Source organism: Trachypithecus francoisi, unplaced genomic scaffold (genome assembly GCF_009764315.1).
Source record: "Trachypithecus francoisi isolate TF-2019V2 unplaced genomic scaffold, Tfra_2.0 Lachesis_group21, whole genome shotgun sequence".
NCBI classification, from domain to species: Eukaryota; Metazoa; Chordata; class Mammalia; order Primates; family Cercopithecidae; genus Trachypithecus; species Trachypithecus francoisi.
The window spans coordinates 9,553,315-9,567,797 of record NW_022681467.1 but is presented as its reverse complement, the minus strand read 5'-3'; positions in this window follow the sequence as shown (position 1 = coordinate 9,567,797).

The window sequence follows — 14,483 nt, the reverse complement described above, 5'->3', positions numbered from 1 at the left end:
GTAATGAGGAGTCTGGCAGTAGCTGCTGTGCAGGACATGGTCTGCAGAAAGGGGATCTATCCTTGGGTAACCCCACATGGGTTCTGGAAAAATTCCATAAGAAAAAAAGAGATGAAGTTCAATCGATGAGATTTTTCTTCTTTTTGCATCATAGTTACCTTTGCCTTTCTTGTTATCTTTAGGTGAGGAGGGGAATATGGCATAATTTTTGTTAAATAATTATTTACAAATAATTCAATTATTTGCATTAGGACATTCCTGTTGAATCAATGGACACACAGAGGGAGTCTGTAAAAGTGTTGATTTTACACTGGGCTTTTCAGCTACAAAAGTCAGTGAGGCTTTAAAGCATGATTTTAACACAACAATTTTAACTATGTTATTGATTGCTTCAAATCACAGTTCTGAACTCAACATGCAGTCTTTTAGTGTGTCTGTCTTTATGCATAGTTAGTTTTCCATTTTCCCTTCGTATACAATGTATTACAAAGACAGTATAAATTACAAAAGAAGAAATATTTTTTAAACAAAAAAAATGACATCACAGTGTCAATTATTTTTATATTGTTATGCTCTCTCTGGTCCTTATGTATATTATATATTGATCCTACTTATTTTGGAGATGTATTTGTAGAATGTAGGATAATCTGATTGTCCAGGGTTTTATAGTCTGCTATTTTGAGTTAACTTTGTGTCATAAACACCTTCTCCCATTTATAATGGTTATTTGTAATCGGTCTGTTACATAATAGAATAGGATGTGATGTACTATAATTTCCTAAATTTTCTTTTATTATTGAATTTTTGGGTCATTTTGTCTTCATACTATTATAGATAATGATGTAACAACAGACTCTCTTTACATTTTAATAAAGATCCAAACTGTCATTTGGCTCCTTAATAGGTTACTAAAGATACCACTAGCTATGTGGTTGTTTGCTAGTGTCCTTTCTACATGATTATAATACCATTAGCCTGTTGCATTCAAGGCATATGCTTTCTATGGAGTGGCTTTCAGGGAAAGCAGAACTGAAACACTGTACCAGTAGTGCCTCTCAGATCTGAATATGAAGTTCATTAAAAAAAGCAATTTAAGAAAGTTCAAAAAGACCTTGATTAACGAGAACATTTGAGTGGAGAATATTCAACGTAATTGAATTTCCTGATATTTGTTACTGCTGTTATTATTAGGTTATTTTTATATAGAAATTACAGGTTGAGAAACAATTTTCATGATATAATGTTTTACGTCATGTACCTTCGGATTAGTTAAAAAAAAATAACAACCCGTTTCTTCCTTATCCTGGTTCCCAATAATATATGTGAAATATTTGTCTCTTTGTGCCATGAAAGTGCCAAAAATTATCTCTCAGAAAGATTTCATCCCACTGAAATTCCATCTCTTTGGAAAAGTGCCTTGTGGACTTATCTGGTGTCATTCTGAACACTGTGATGGTATAACATTGTCCATGCAATTGGAGTAGAGTGGCTGTAGTATGGTGAAATTTAAGAATTATCTACAGAACCTAAGGCACCCTTTTGCAGGTATAACTATTTTAACAAAATTCCAGATCTGAGTATTTGCATCTGCCCATTTGGTCTTTTGCATCACAGTAGATTGCCACAAAAATTCCAGTTAACTGAGGACTTCAGCACTTAAGATCCACAGAACTCCAGAATTTGTAGAGACTGTGATGATCTTGTAGGTGATAAACTCAAAGTCCAGAGGCGTTGCGAGTTTCCTTCAAGGATTGGGACTTGACACAAAACCCTAGAGTTACAGTTTATTATCCAGCACTATTTTTCCTACCTCAGGGTTATATTTAAAGTTTTGTTGTGCATACTTTTGGGTCTTTCTTTGAAACACCAGGAGCAGTTGATGGAGTATCACTCAAAACACCCACAGACCTGACTCTTGGTTTTGCTGTCAACTCACTTAGCAAGACTGCATTACATAACAAAGCAAGGATATTTGGTTTAGTGACATTCTTTCATTCATTTGCTAACCTTTCATTGTATACCTACATTTTATTAGTTATTGAATATGTGCTAGATGCTCAGAACACAGAGACAAAAGAAACAATAGTGAGGCAGTCTGGTACAGTAGTCAGACCTCAGGGTTTGAATCCTAGTTCTGCCATTTATTAGCCATAAACTTGGAAAAATTACTTGACCTCTCTACCTATGTCAAGTAAAAGAAGGCCAGAAGTCCATTTTATTCTTCTCCAATGCTGTGTACTCCTCATCTTATGTATTAAGAAATATCTGAGTCCATGAGTCTCTAGAGGAGGTAGATTCAAGTCTGCCCCATCTCACTTTAAGAACATGGTAATGCTTGGATGTCTTTGATAATAAGAATGGCCCTAGGGCTCCACCCCCAGTCCTGTGACCACAGACCTAGGTGAGGGCAGACATTTGTTTTCCTGCCCAAATGATGCATTTCCCAAGATCACCCTGGCCCACCACATCCCCATCCTGTGCCTGTAAAAACCCTGAAGGAAGAATGGCCCATAACCATCCCACCCTCTCCTGTGTAGCATCAGCCCCTCTTCTGTGTAGCACTGAGTCCCTCTCCTGTGTAGCATTGGCCTCAAAGTGAGGAATTACTTCTGGTGCCAATGAAGCCATTCCTGCAGGTCATTTCCTATCTACCAAGAGCTCTACAGTCCTGTTGGACTTAATTGTTGTCTCACTTGAATCTAACCCAGAGACATTGCCTCTTGAAGGACCCTGGGCTCTTGATAGTGAAACAGGAAAAGTTCCCTTGCCCCCTTCACAGGGCGTGTGATGGGGGTGTGGCTCACCTCTTTGGTGCCCCGCTGCTCAAACCCCCTAGAGGGAGCAGGCAGACAGGCAGGTTGTGGGACTCTGACCCCAAGGCAGTGTCTAGGGGTGAATACTGACAGCTCCTAAGGCCCCAGTGGGCATGTGTTATAGTGTGTTCTTTCAGTTTAGCCATCTGTAGGTGACTTGTGTTAGCTCAGTTAGACTCCCTGCCTTATCTCAAGGACAGAGGCTTTCTGTATGTCCGAGTTTCTTGCCTTAGTGTACCAGAAGAATTGGATCATATGTGGGCTTGGAGAATGAGTGTGAGGTTTTATTGAGTGGAAGTAGCTCTCAGAAGATGGGGGAGCAGGAAGGGAGCTGGAGTGGGAAGGTGGTTTTCCTCTGAAGTCCGGTTGCTCAGCAGCTTGGGCTCTCTTCTGAGCACCCCTGCCAAACTCCACATCTTCTGCCTATCGATGGCCTGCCACATGCCCACGCCTGTCGGTATGCTCTTAATGTCCTCTTGACATCCAACTGCTCGTGTCTTCTTCCATCCATGTGTTCCTCTCAATGTCCAGTTGCTTATGTTTCTGCCCGGCAGGGTCTCAGGGTTTTTACAGGCACAGGATGGGGCCGTGGTGGGCTGGGGCGGTCTTGGGAAATGCATCATTTGGTCAGGTAAACAAATGTCTGTCCTCACCTAGGTCCATGGGCACAGGCCCAGGGGTAGAGTCCTAGCCAGGGACTCACTCTTCCCTTCCCAGCACTTCCCTGTCCCCCTTCCATATCGTTAGGATTCCCTCACAGCTCTTATCCACTAGAGTAGCTAGACGGGGGATGGATTCTTGGTTTTCTGTGATTATTCGCAATGTAGGTAGAGAGGTCAAGTAATTTTTTAGCTTTTTTAAATTTAGGGAAGATAGAAAGAATTTCATAGTCATTAGAGAACTTTTATAATTTTTTCTTTTATAAATTTGAGAAAAACTTACCTCACCCTTTACTGTGCAGAGCTGCCCAATAGGGTGAAGTTCAAAGCTCACAAAAGGAGTACAGGGCCTCTTGGAATTGGAAGAACTCCTGCTTCTTCAAATTCCAAATTGGAGCACCAGTCAAGGTGAACCACAGTGACCGGCCAAAACCATGGACAAGGACATGTAACAGAGACTCAGAAATAAAGGCCAATGCAAGAAGGACAGGTGGGTTGAGCCTAGCATTGACCCAAAAGTGATGTGGGGTCGGGGAGTCATTCTGGATTCTAAAAGTGGCACATGCAGTGCCCTGGGGAGCAAGATTTGAAATTCCAAGGTTATGTAATGTTATAATTTTATAACTGTGTGTGTGTGTGAGTGCCTTACAGAAAAGTTCTGTTTCAGGAGTTTCTGCCACAGCCTATATTAAGATATAACTTGCAAATTTCCTCATGAGGAAACCAAAAATAGCCATGAAGATCAGAGTGTAATCTTTGGCAAGTCCTTTCCTTGGGAGGACACCTTGCTCCCCAGATCTTGAGCAGTGGCTTCTCCATGCATTTATCTCGTCACCACGGCTCAACACTTAGAAGCCATCTTGCATACGCCATTTTTCTTACCTTGCCTTTCAAGTTAGTTACCTTTCCTTCAGTGATTCCCTTATGTTCCTTTGCCAGATCCTGCTGTCCTCTCCCCAGGCCCGTTCTACTTACCCCCAGCTTCGCTTCTCTTCACACCACCCTTCCTCCTAATATCTGCTGTAACTTACTCAAATCCAGATATAATATCTTGTTAAGGAATCTGTGGTGAATCTTGACTGCCTAAAGAAGAAACTCTAAACTCCTGTGTCTAACATTTTGTTCCCATTTGCTTCTCTAAACTCATAGCCTGCTACTTTCCAGTACTTCCTCTACCGTACTCATAGGCTGCCTAAACTTCTGCTAGGTTTTCCTGATTTGTTCCTGCAGTTCTCTGCTCCTGGGGTCACCATCTTTTCCCTTTATTTGCCTTTTGAAATCCCATCTTCAATATTCTGTTTTCCCCCAAAAAACTCTCTTTGATCTGCATCTCTTCTCTGATTTGGAAATAATCTCTCCCCACTTCATACTCTCATTCTAAGTTGCTTGGACATTCTCTCCTGTAACTACTTGGCTGCAAGAGCCAAGAACCCAGAAAAGAAGCCTATGCTAGGAATATCTTCGAGAGTTGTTAGCCTATAGGTGGTGTCTATGTCATGGAATTGGATGAGATTATTTAGAAGAAAATATAGCTAGACAAGAGAAGTGGGCCAGGAGAAACAAATAGCATTTAGAAGCCCAGGGATATGGATCCGACTGTCATCTTTTTATGATCATAGAAATCTAGCACAGATTAAACATCAATAAATAACCAGTGAATTGAATTAAAAATGATGCCAGTATTTCCTGAAACTAAAGTTACAAATGTTTGAATTTTCCTATATTAGGGATAAGGTATCAATCATACGCTTTTTTGGGGGTGCCGATTCATAAGCCATGTTGTCCCCACCAACCACTGTCCTAAGGAAAAATGGGTTATTGATAGATTCATGAATTCACTCACAAATGTTCAGAGATCCCTCCTTTTTAAAACATGTACTGGTGATAAAATACCTAATATAAATTGAACTGATGAGATGTTTACATGAGTGTGAAAAAGGCAGACATGGAAACAGTCCAAAATTTATAATACAATGTAATAAATGCTACCACTGGAGCAAGAATGAGGCAGGTTGTCTCTCATCCAGTTACCTAGAGGAGAGAGAGATAAGCAGTTTGGCTTTTATCTGAAAATTAGTGTGGAAACACTACTATCCAACAGTCCAGTGAAAAAAGTACCCCTCAAATCCTGATGTTCAGTCTGCCTCCAGGTGCTGAGCGACATCATGGTGTAGTGACAAAAAGCCTGAGCCCTAATCAGAGAGATCTGAGGTTAATACCTGGTCTTGTCACTTAACGTGTACCTGTGTGAGTTAGTAAACCTTTTCAAAACTCAGCTGTCATATGGGGATAATAATACTTTTTCCTTTCGGTCTAAGATGGAGATAAATTGCTGTGTAAGAGCATATCTCTTAATTTTGCCATTGTTGTGCTGTTATTTCTATTCTATTTACTTCTGGTGTAGCAAGAAGAGTGGAAAATGAATTGCAGACTTTCTTAACTTCCAAGGATGCACTTTTGCCTACAAATGGAAAATTACCTAAAATCTGAGAAAGTGAAAAGAAAAAGAGCTTTTAACTCTCTCTAGTGGATTGAGGAGTAAAGAGTCTTCTTCCTTATATGCAAGCACACCCAATGCCAACTAATAGAAAGTTTTATTATATTTATATGTGAAGTTAAATGAGTCACCTCAGGAAGCAATGGGTGAAATGAGTGATGGTGGGGCTGGCAAACTGTTTCTGTGTACCTCTTCCTATTTTTCTATTAAATGAGTCACAGAAAGGAAATATGAAACTGACTCCTCAAAGGCCAGCCTGTTAAATAAAAAACCTAACCCAAAGCTTAATAACAGAAAAAAAAGTCCCTTGTATTACTCTCCCAAATGGGAGCTTGATGACATAGTTGGGGCTAATGTTCATTGTCTTTGAAAGCAAGAAAAATTGAACTACAACCTCTCCTTATTCTCAGATAATGAAGAATAAAATTGAGGTTGAAAAGGAAGCTTTCTGAAGTCAGTTGACTCTAAATAAATGTGATGGTGCTATGCAGACTCAAATACCAGAGACCGGCATCCTATCAGATTCATGATTTTGATGATTATGATTATTTATTACTAGGTAAGAAGTAATCCCCAGTCTTGATGGCTTAAAACAATGAACTATTGTGTCTCCTGATTTCCTACATCAGGCATTCAGGAAGAGTTTGGCTGGGTGATTCTCTGTTCCATGTGGTATCAACTGAAGTCTTTTGCTAGTATTCATCTAGCAGAAGGGCTAGTGTGGAGGGACTGAGATGACTTCACTTATGTATCTTGCACCTTGGAAAGCTGAGATCACCTGGGACCCTGGAATGGAGAAAATACATGTGACATCTCCAAAAAAGTGATCTCAGGCTAGTCATATTTCTCTCATGGTGGTCCAGGGCTTCCAGAGTAAGTGCTCTAACGGGATGGATAAAAGCTGCAGGGTTTCTTATGAACTAGCTCATAAGTCCTAGGACATCAATTTCACCACACTCTATTGGTCAAGCAAATCATAAGAGCAGCCCAGATTCAAAGAGAGGGAGATGAGACTTGACCTATTAATGGCAAGAGTAGCAAAGAATTTGTGATTATCTTTATTCTCTTATACAGACTTACACCTGGGTTATAAATGCTAGTGACACTTTAGACTAAGGTGTCATGTAATATATTATTGTTTAGCTCTGGATAAACACATATCTGTGTACTCTTATGTCCTATGGCTTAATCTTATAGTAACTGTATAATGATCATTAAAAGAATTATTCTCTTGACTTAATTGAAGAACACCTGAGAGTGTTTTTTCTGGCCACAGTATTTTTCTCAGATCACTCAAAGGTCAGGCTGGGCAAGCTAGGTACTTAGGCTTGCTGAAGTGGCTCTCAGCTAATTATGGATAGGAGGTGGGGAATAAATGCCCCCACTTCCTTGCTCCTAAGATAGGACAGTTCTCAAAATCATACCACATCTCTTTAGGATGCAATTGGACCATTCATAATTTAAAGGGTCACTGACCTGATGTTGAATAAAGTGAGCCTTGGCTGGGCATGGTGGCTCACGCCTGTAATCCCAGCACTTTGGGAGGCTGAGGTGGGAGGATCACAAGTTCAGGAGATGGAGACCATCCTGGCTAACTCGGTGAAACCCCATCTCTACTAAGAATACAAAAAATTAGCCAGGCGTGGTGGTGGGCGCCTGTAGTCCCAGCCACTCAGGAGTCTGAGGCAGGAGAATGACGTGAACCCGGGAGGTGGTGCTTGCAGTGAGCCGAGATCGTGCCACTGCACTCCAGCCTGGGTGACAGAGTGAGACTCCATCTCAAAAAAAAAAAAGTGCGCTTTGCTTTTTTTCAAGGGATTTGTTCAAGGTCACATGGAGAGTAGGTGTAGCAATGTGTCAAGACTAGAACTCTGGGTCTTCTGACTCCTCGGTCATTGTTCTTGCCTCTGCAGGTGCTGTAGGGTATTGAGCTGCTTGCCTTAGCCCTTACTCTTGCCTGTGTGCACACCATCATGACTGGATGACACAATCAAGATGCATTAGTGTACACCCACACACTCACACGTACTTGCTGCCAATAAGTAACCTGCCTTGGTCGGTTCACTGATCAAGGCTAGAGAATATCTTAGAAGCCATAAAATGAAAGACTGTCCATTTCACATGATTCATGGTTTTTGTTTGGTGGTTTGTTTTTTTCCTTTTAAAACTGGATGATTTGTCTAGGCACACCTCTGGGTGCTTGGTGGCTACCCATTGAATTCTTGCTTGGCACTGATGTTTGTGCCTGCCATGCGGGACCTGTAGGCAGGCCTGCACAGTCTGGTCCAGCCCCTCCCATCTTGCCCCACGCCTATCTGGTGCTAAGGCAAGGGAGAGCTTCTCCCAGTAAATAAGGATCAAGTATATGCCCGGCAGCATTGGCCGCATCCAGCTCTTACCCAGGAACGCCATCTACTGGCTTGTATGCCAAACTGCACAGCCTGATATAAAACCTGCCAAAAGAAATCCAGGCCGGGCGCGGTGGCTCAAGCCTGTAATCCCAGCACTTTGGGAGGCCGAGACGGGCGGATCACGAGGTCGATCGAGACCATCCTGGCTAACACGGTGAAACCCTGTCTCTACTAAAAAAATACAAAAAACTAGCCGGGCGAGGTGGCGGGCGCCTGTAGTCCCAGCTACGCGGGAGGCTGAGGCGAGAGAATGGCGTAAACCCGGGAGGCGGAGCTTGCAGTGAGCTGAGATCCGGCCACTGCACTCCAGCCTGGGCGACAGAGCGAGACTCCGTCTCAAAAAAAAAAAAAAAAAAAAAAAAAAAAGAAATCCATGGGGCTGTAGAAGCAAAGCCAAAAGACCCTATCCAGCATTCTCTACAGTCACAGCCCCTGGTGGGGGGCGGGGAGGTTAAGGTAAAGGGAAATTAAAAAAAAAAATTATGGGAAATAAAAGTCCTACCTGTGCCAAAATAATTACAAAAATTAGAATACCAGCGTCTTCAGATGAGAAGGAACTAGCTCAAGAATTCGAGCACCGTGAAAAATCTGAATGAAATGACACCACCAAAAGATGCCACTAGCCCTCCAACAATGCTCCCTAACCAAAGTGGAAACTTAGAAATGACAGGCAAAGAATTCAAAGCCTGAATTGCAAGGAAGCTCAATGAGATCTATGACAACGTTGAAAATCAACACAAAGAAACCTCTAAAGCAATTCAGGAAATTAAGGAAGAGATAAACACCTTAAAAAGAAATCAGTCAGAGCTTCTGGAATTAAAAAGCTCACTTAAAGAATTTCAAGATACAATTGGAAGCTTTATGAATAGACCAGCTGAAGAAAGAATTTATCAATAGGCAAGCAGAAGAAAGAATTTCAGAGCGTGAAGAGCAGTCTTTCAACTAACTGAGTCAGACCAAAATTGAAAAAAAAAGAATTTTTAAAAATGAACAAAGTCTTTGAGAAATATGGGATTATGTAAAGTGACCAAACCTATGAATTGTCTCTGAGAGAGAAGGAGAAAAAGTAAACAACCTAGAAAACATATTTGAAAGAATAGTACAAGAAAATTTCCCTAATCTTGCTATAGAGAGATAAAAATCTAGATACAAGAAATCCATAGAACACCTGTGAGATACCATACAAAATGAACATCACCAAAGCATACAGTTACCAGACTGTCTGAGGTCAATGCTAAAGAAAAAATCTTAAATGTAGCTAGAGAAAAAGGGCAGATAAAACACAAAGGGAATTGCATTAGGCTAACAATGGACTTCTCAGCAAAAACTTTACAAGCAAGGAGAGATTGAGGGTCTAGTCTCAGCAATCTTAAAGAAAAAATTCCAACCAAGAATTTCATATCCCACCAAACTAAGCTTCATATGTGAAGGAGAAATAAAGTATTCTCCAGACAATCAAGTGCTAAGGGAATTTGTTACCACTGGATCAGCCTTATAAGAGATCTTTAAGCGAGTTCCAAACATGGAAACAAAAGAATGATATGTGCTATCACAAAAACACACTGGAGTATATAACTCACAGACCCTACAAAGCAACCATACAGTAGAAACTATAAAGCAACTACCCAACAATTTCATGTTAGGATAAAAAAATCATATATCAATATTAAACTTGAATTAAATGGTTTAAATGCCCGTTTAAAAGATACAGAGAGGCAAGTTGATAAAAAACAAGATCCATCTGTTTTCTGTGTTCAAGAGACGTATCTCACATGTAATGACATCAATAGGCTCAAAGTAAAGAGTTGGAGAAAGATCTATCATGCAAATGGAAAACAAGCAAGAGTAGACTTTGCTATTCTTATTTCAGATGAAACAACAATTAAACTAACAACAGTAAAAAGGACAAAAGGTATTATTACACAAGGATAAAGGGTTCAATTCAACAAACTTAACTATCCTAAATACACACACACCCAACACTGGAGCACCCAGATTCATAAAACAAGTGCTTCCAAACTTGTGAAAAGACTGAGAAAGCCACACAATAATAATGGGAGACTTCAGCATCCCACTGGCGGTGTTAGATCATTGATGCAGAAAACTAATAATAAAATTCTGTACTTAAATTCAACACTTGAATAAGGGAACCTAATAGATATTGACAGAATACTCCACTCCTCAACCATAGAATACACATTCTTCTCATGTGCACATGGAACATATTCCAGGATTGACCATAAAGCAAGTCCCAGTAAATTAAAAAAATAAAATAAAATTTATACTGACCATACTCTCAGACCACAGTGGAATAAAAATAAAAGTCAATAACAAGAAAATCTCTCAAAACCACACAATTACATGGAAATTAAACAACTTGCTTCTGAATGACTTTTGGGTAAATAACACAATTAAGGCAGAAATAAAAAATATCTTTAAAATAAATTAAGTGGGAACTGAACAATGAGATCACTTGGACTCGGTAAGGGGAACATCACACACTGGGGCCTATTATGGAGTGGGGGAGGGGAGAGGGATTGCATTCTGAGTTTTACTTGATGTAAATGACGAGTTGATGGGTGCTGACGAGTTGATGGGTGCAGCACACCAACATGGCACAAGTATGCATATGTAACAAACCTGCACGTTATGCACATGTACCCTAGAACTTAAAGCATAATAATAATAAAAAAAGAACTTAACTCATGCAAAAGAAGAGGAAATGAAAAATTAAATAAATAAATAAATAAACTAAGACAGAGACACAGCATGCCAAAACCTCTGGGATACAGCAAAATAATTGTTAAGAGGAAAGTTTATAGTGCAAAACGTCTACCTCAAAAACCTAGAAAGATCTCAAATGAATGGTCTTACATTACACCTAGATGAACTAGAAAAACAAGCACAAACTAACCCCAATCCTAGCAGATAAAAGAAATAACTAAAATTAAAGCTGTATTGAGTGAAATTGAGACATGAACATCCATATAAAGAATCAGCAAAACCAAAAGTTGGTTTTGAGAGGATAAATGAGATCAATAGATCTCTAGCTGGATTAACAAAAAAAAGAGAAGATACAAATAAGCATGATCAGAGATGAAGAAATGACAAAGGTGACATTGCAGCCAATCCTACAGAAATATAAAAAGATCATCAGAGACTATTATGAACACCTTTATGCACACAAAATAGAAAATTTAGAGGAAATGAATCAATTCCTGGAATCATGCAATGTCCCAATATTGAATTAGGAAGAAATTGAAACCTTGAACAGACCAATATTGAGTTCCCAAATGGAATCAGTAGTAAAAAAACTACTAACCATAAAAAGCTCCATACTGGATGGATTTACAGCTGAATTCTGCCAGACATACAAAGAAGAGCTGGTGTCAATTCTACTAAAACTATTCCAAAAATCAAGGAGGAGGGGATCCTCCATAACTCATTTTACAAAGCCAGCATCACCCTGATGCCAAAATCTGGAAAACACACAATGGAAAAAGAAAACTACAGGCCAATATCCCTGATAAAGATAGGTGCAAAAATTCTTAACAAAATACTAGCAAACTAAATCCAGCAGCACATCACAAAGTTAATTTACCATGATCATTTCCGGGATGCATGGTTGGTTCAATATATGTAAATCAGTAAGTGTGATTCACCACATAAACTGAATGGAAAACAAAAACCATATGATCATCTCAATACATGTGCAAAAAGCTTTCAATAAAATCCAACATGTCTTCATGATAAAAACCCTCAACAAACTAGGCATTGAAGGAACATACCTCAAAATAATAAAAGCCACCTGTGACAAAACTACAGCCAATATCATATTGAATAGGCAAAATCTGGAAGCATTCCCCTTGAGAAATGGAGCAAGACAAGGATGCCCACTCTCACAATACCTATTCAACATAGTACTGGAAGTCCTAGCCAGAGCAATCAGGCAAGAGAAAGAAATAAAAGGCCCTCAAATAGGAAAAGAAGTAGTCAAGCTATCTCTCTTTGATGATGAAATGATTCTATACCTTGAAAATCCTAACAATTCTGCCAAAAGATTCCCAGACCTGATACACAACTTCAGTAAAGTTTCAGAATACAAAGTCTATGTACAAAAATCAGCAGCATTTCTATACACCAATAATGTTCATTCTGAGAGCCAAATCCAGAATACAATCCCATTTACAATAGCAAGAAAAAGGATAAAATACCTAGGAGTTTAACTGAGGAGATGAAACAAAACATCTCTGACAGAAGTCATAGATGACACAAACAAATGGACAAACATTCCATGCTCATGGATGAGAAGACTCAATATTGTTAAAATGGTCATACTTCCCAAAGCAATCTACAGATTCAATACTATTCCTATTAAACTACCAACATCTTTTTCACAGAATTAGAAAAAACTATTCTAAAATTCATATGAAACCAAAAGGAGCACAAATAGCCAAATAGCCAAAGTAAATCTAGGCAAAAAGAACAAAACCAGAGGCATCATATTACCTGACTTCAAACTATACTATAAGCCTACAGTAACCAAAACAGCATGGTACATGCTACACACAGACTAATGTAACACAATAGAGAACACAGAAATAAAGCCACACACCTACAACTATCTAATCTTCAACAAAGCTGACCAAAATAAGTAATGAGGGAAAGACTCCTTACTAAATGGTGCTGGGATAAGTAGCTAGCAATATGCAGAAGAATGAAACTGGACCCCTACCTTTCATGATTTCATAAAAATTAACTCAAGATGCATTAAAGATTTAAATGACCTCAGACTATAAGAATCCTAGAAGAAATACTAAGAAACACCATTTTGAACATTGGCCTTGGGAAAGAATTTATGACGAAGTTTTCAAAAGCAATTGCAACTAACAAAAAATTGACAAGGGGGACCCAATTAAAGAGCTTCTGCACAGGCAAAGTAAACAGACCACCTATAGAAAGGGAGAAAATATTTACAAACGATGCATTCAACAAAGGACTAATATCTAAAATCTATAAGAAACTCAAACAATTCAACAAGTAAAAACCAAAAATTTCCACTAAAAAGTGGGTGATATGAAGGCAAAATAAAGCAAATAACAAATAAAAAATAGGCAAAAGACATGAACAGGCACTTCTCAAAAGAATACGTTTATTAAATAGGGAATCCCTTCTTCATTGCTTGTTTTAGTCAGGTTTGTCGAAGATTACATGGTTGTAGATGTGTGGTGTTATTTCTGAGGCCTCTGTTCTGTTTCGTTGGTCTACATATCTGTTTTGGTACCAGTACCATGCTGTTTTGGTTACTCTAGCCTCATAGTATAGTTTATCAGATAGCATGATGCCTCCAGCTTTGTTTTTTCCACTTAGGACTGTCTTGGCTATATGGGCTCTTTTTTGGTTCCACATGAAATTTAAAGTAGTTTTTTTTCTAATTCTGTGAAGAAAGTCAAGGGTAGCTTAATGGAAATAGCACTGAATCTATAAATTACTCTGGGCAGTATGGCCATTTTCAGCACATTGATTCTTCCTATCCATGAGCATGGAATTTTTTCCCATTTGTTTATGTCCCCTCTTATTTCCTTGAGCAGTAGTTTGTAGCTTTCCTTGAAGAGGTCCTTCACATCCCTTGTAAGTTGTATTTCTAGGTATTTTATTCTTTGTAGCAATTGTGAATGGGAGTTCACTCATGATTTGGCTCTCTGCTTGTCTATTATTGGACAAAGGGAGGGGAACATCACACACTGGGGCTTGTTGGGTAGTTGGGGGCAAGGGGAGGGAGAGCTTTAGGACAAATACCTAATGCATGCAGGGCTTAAAACCTAGATGATGGGTTGATAGGTGCAGCAAACCACAATGGCACATGTATACCTATGTGCAAACCTGCACGTTGTGCACATGTATCCCACAGCTTAAAGTAAAAAACAAACAAACCAAACCAAAGCAAAAAAAAAACAAAAAAAACAAAAAAAACAAAAAAAAAAACACACACATATATGTGGCCAAAACAAACATGAAAAAATACTCACATCACTAATCATCAGAGAAATGCAAATCAAAACCACAATGAGATACCATCCTACCCCAGTCAGAATAGCTGTTA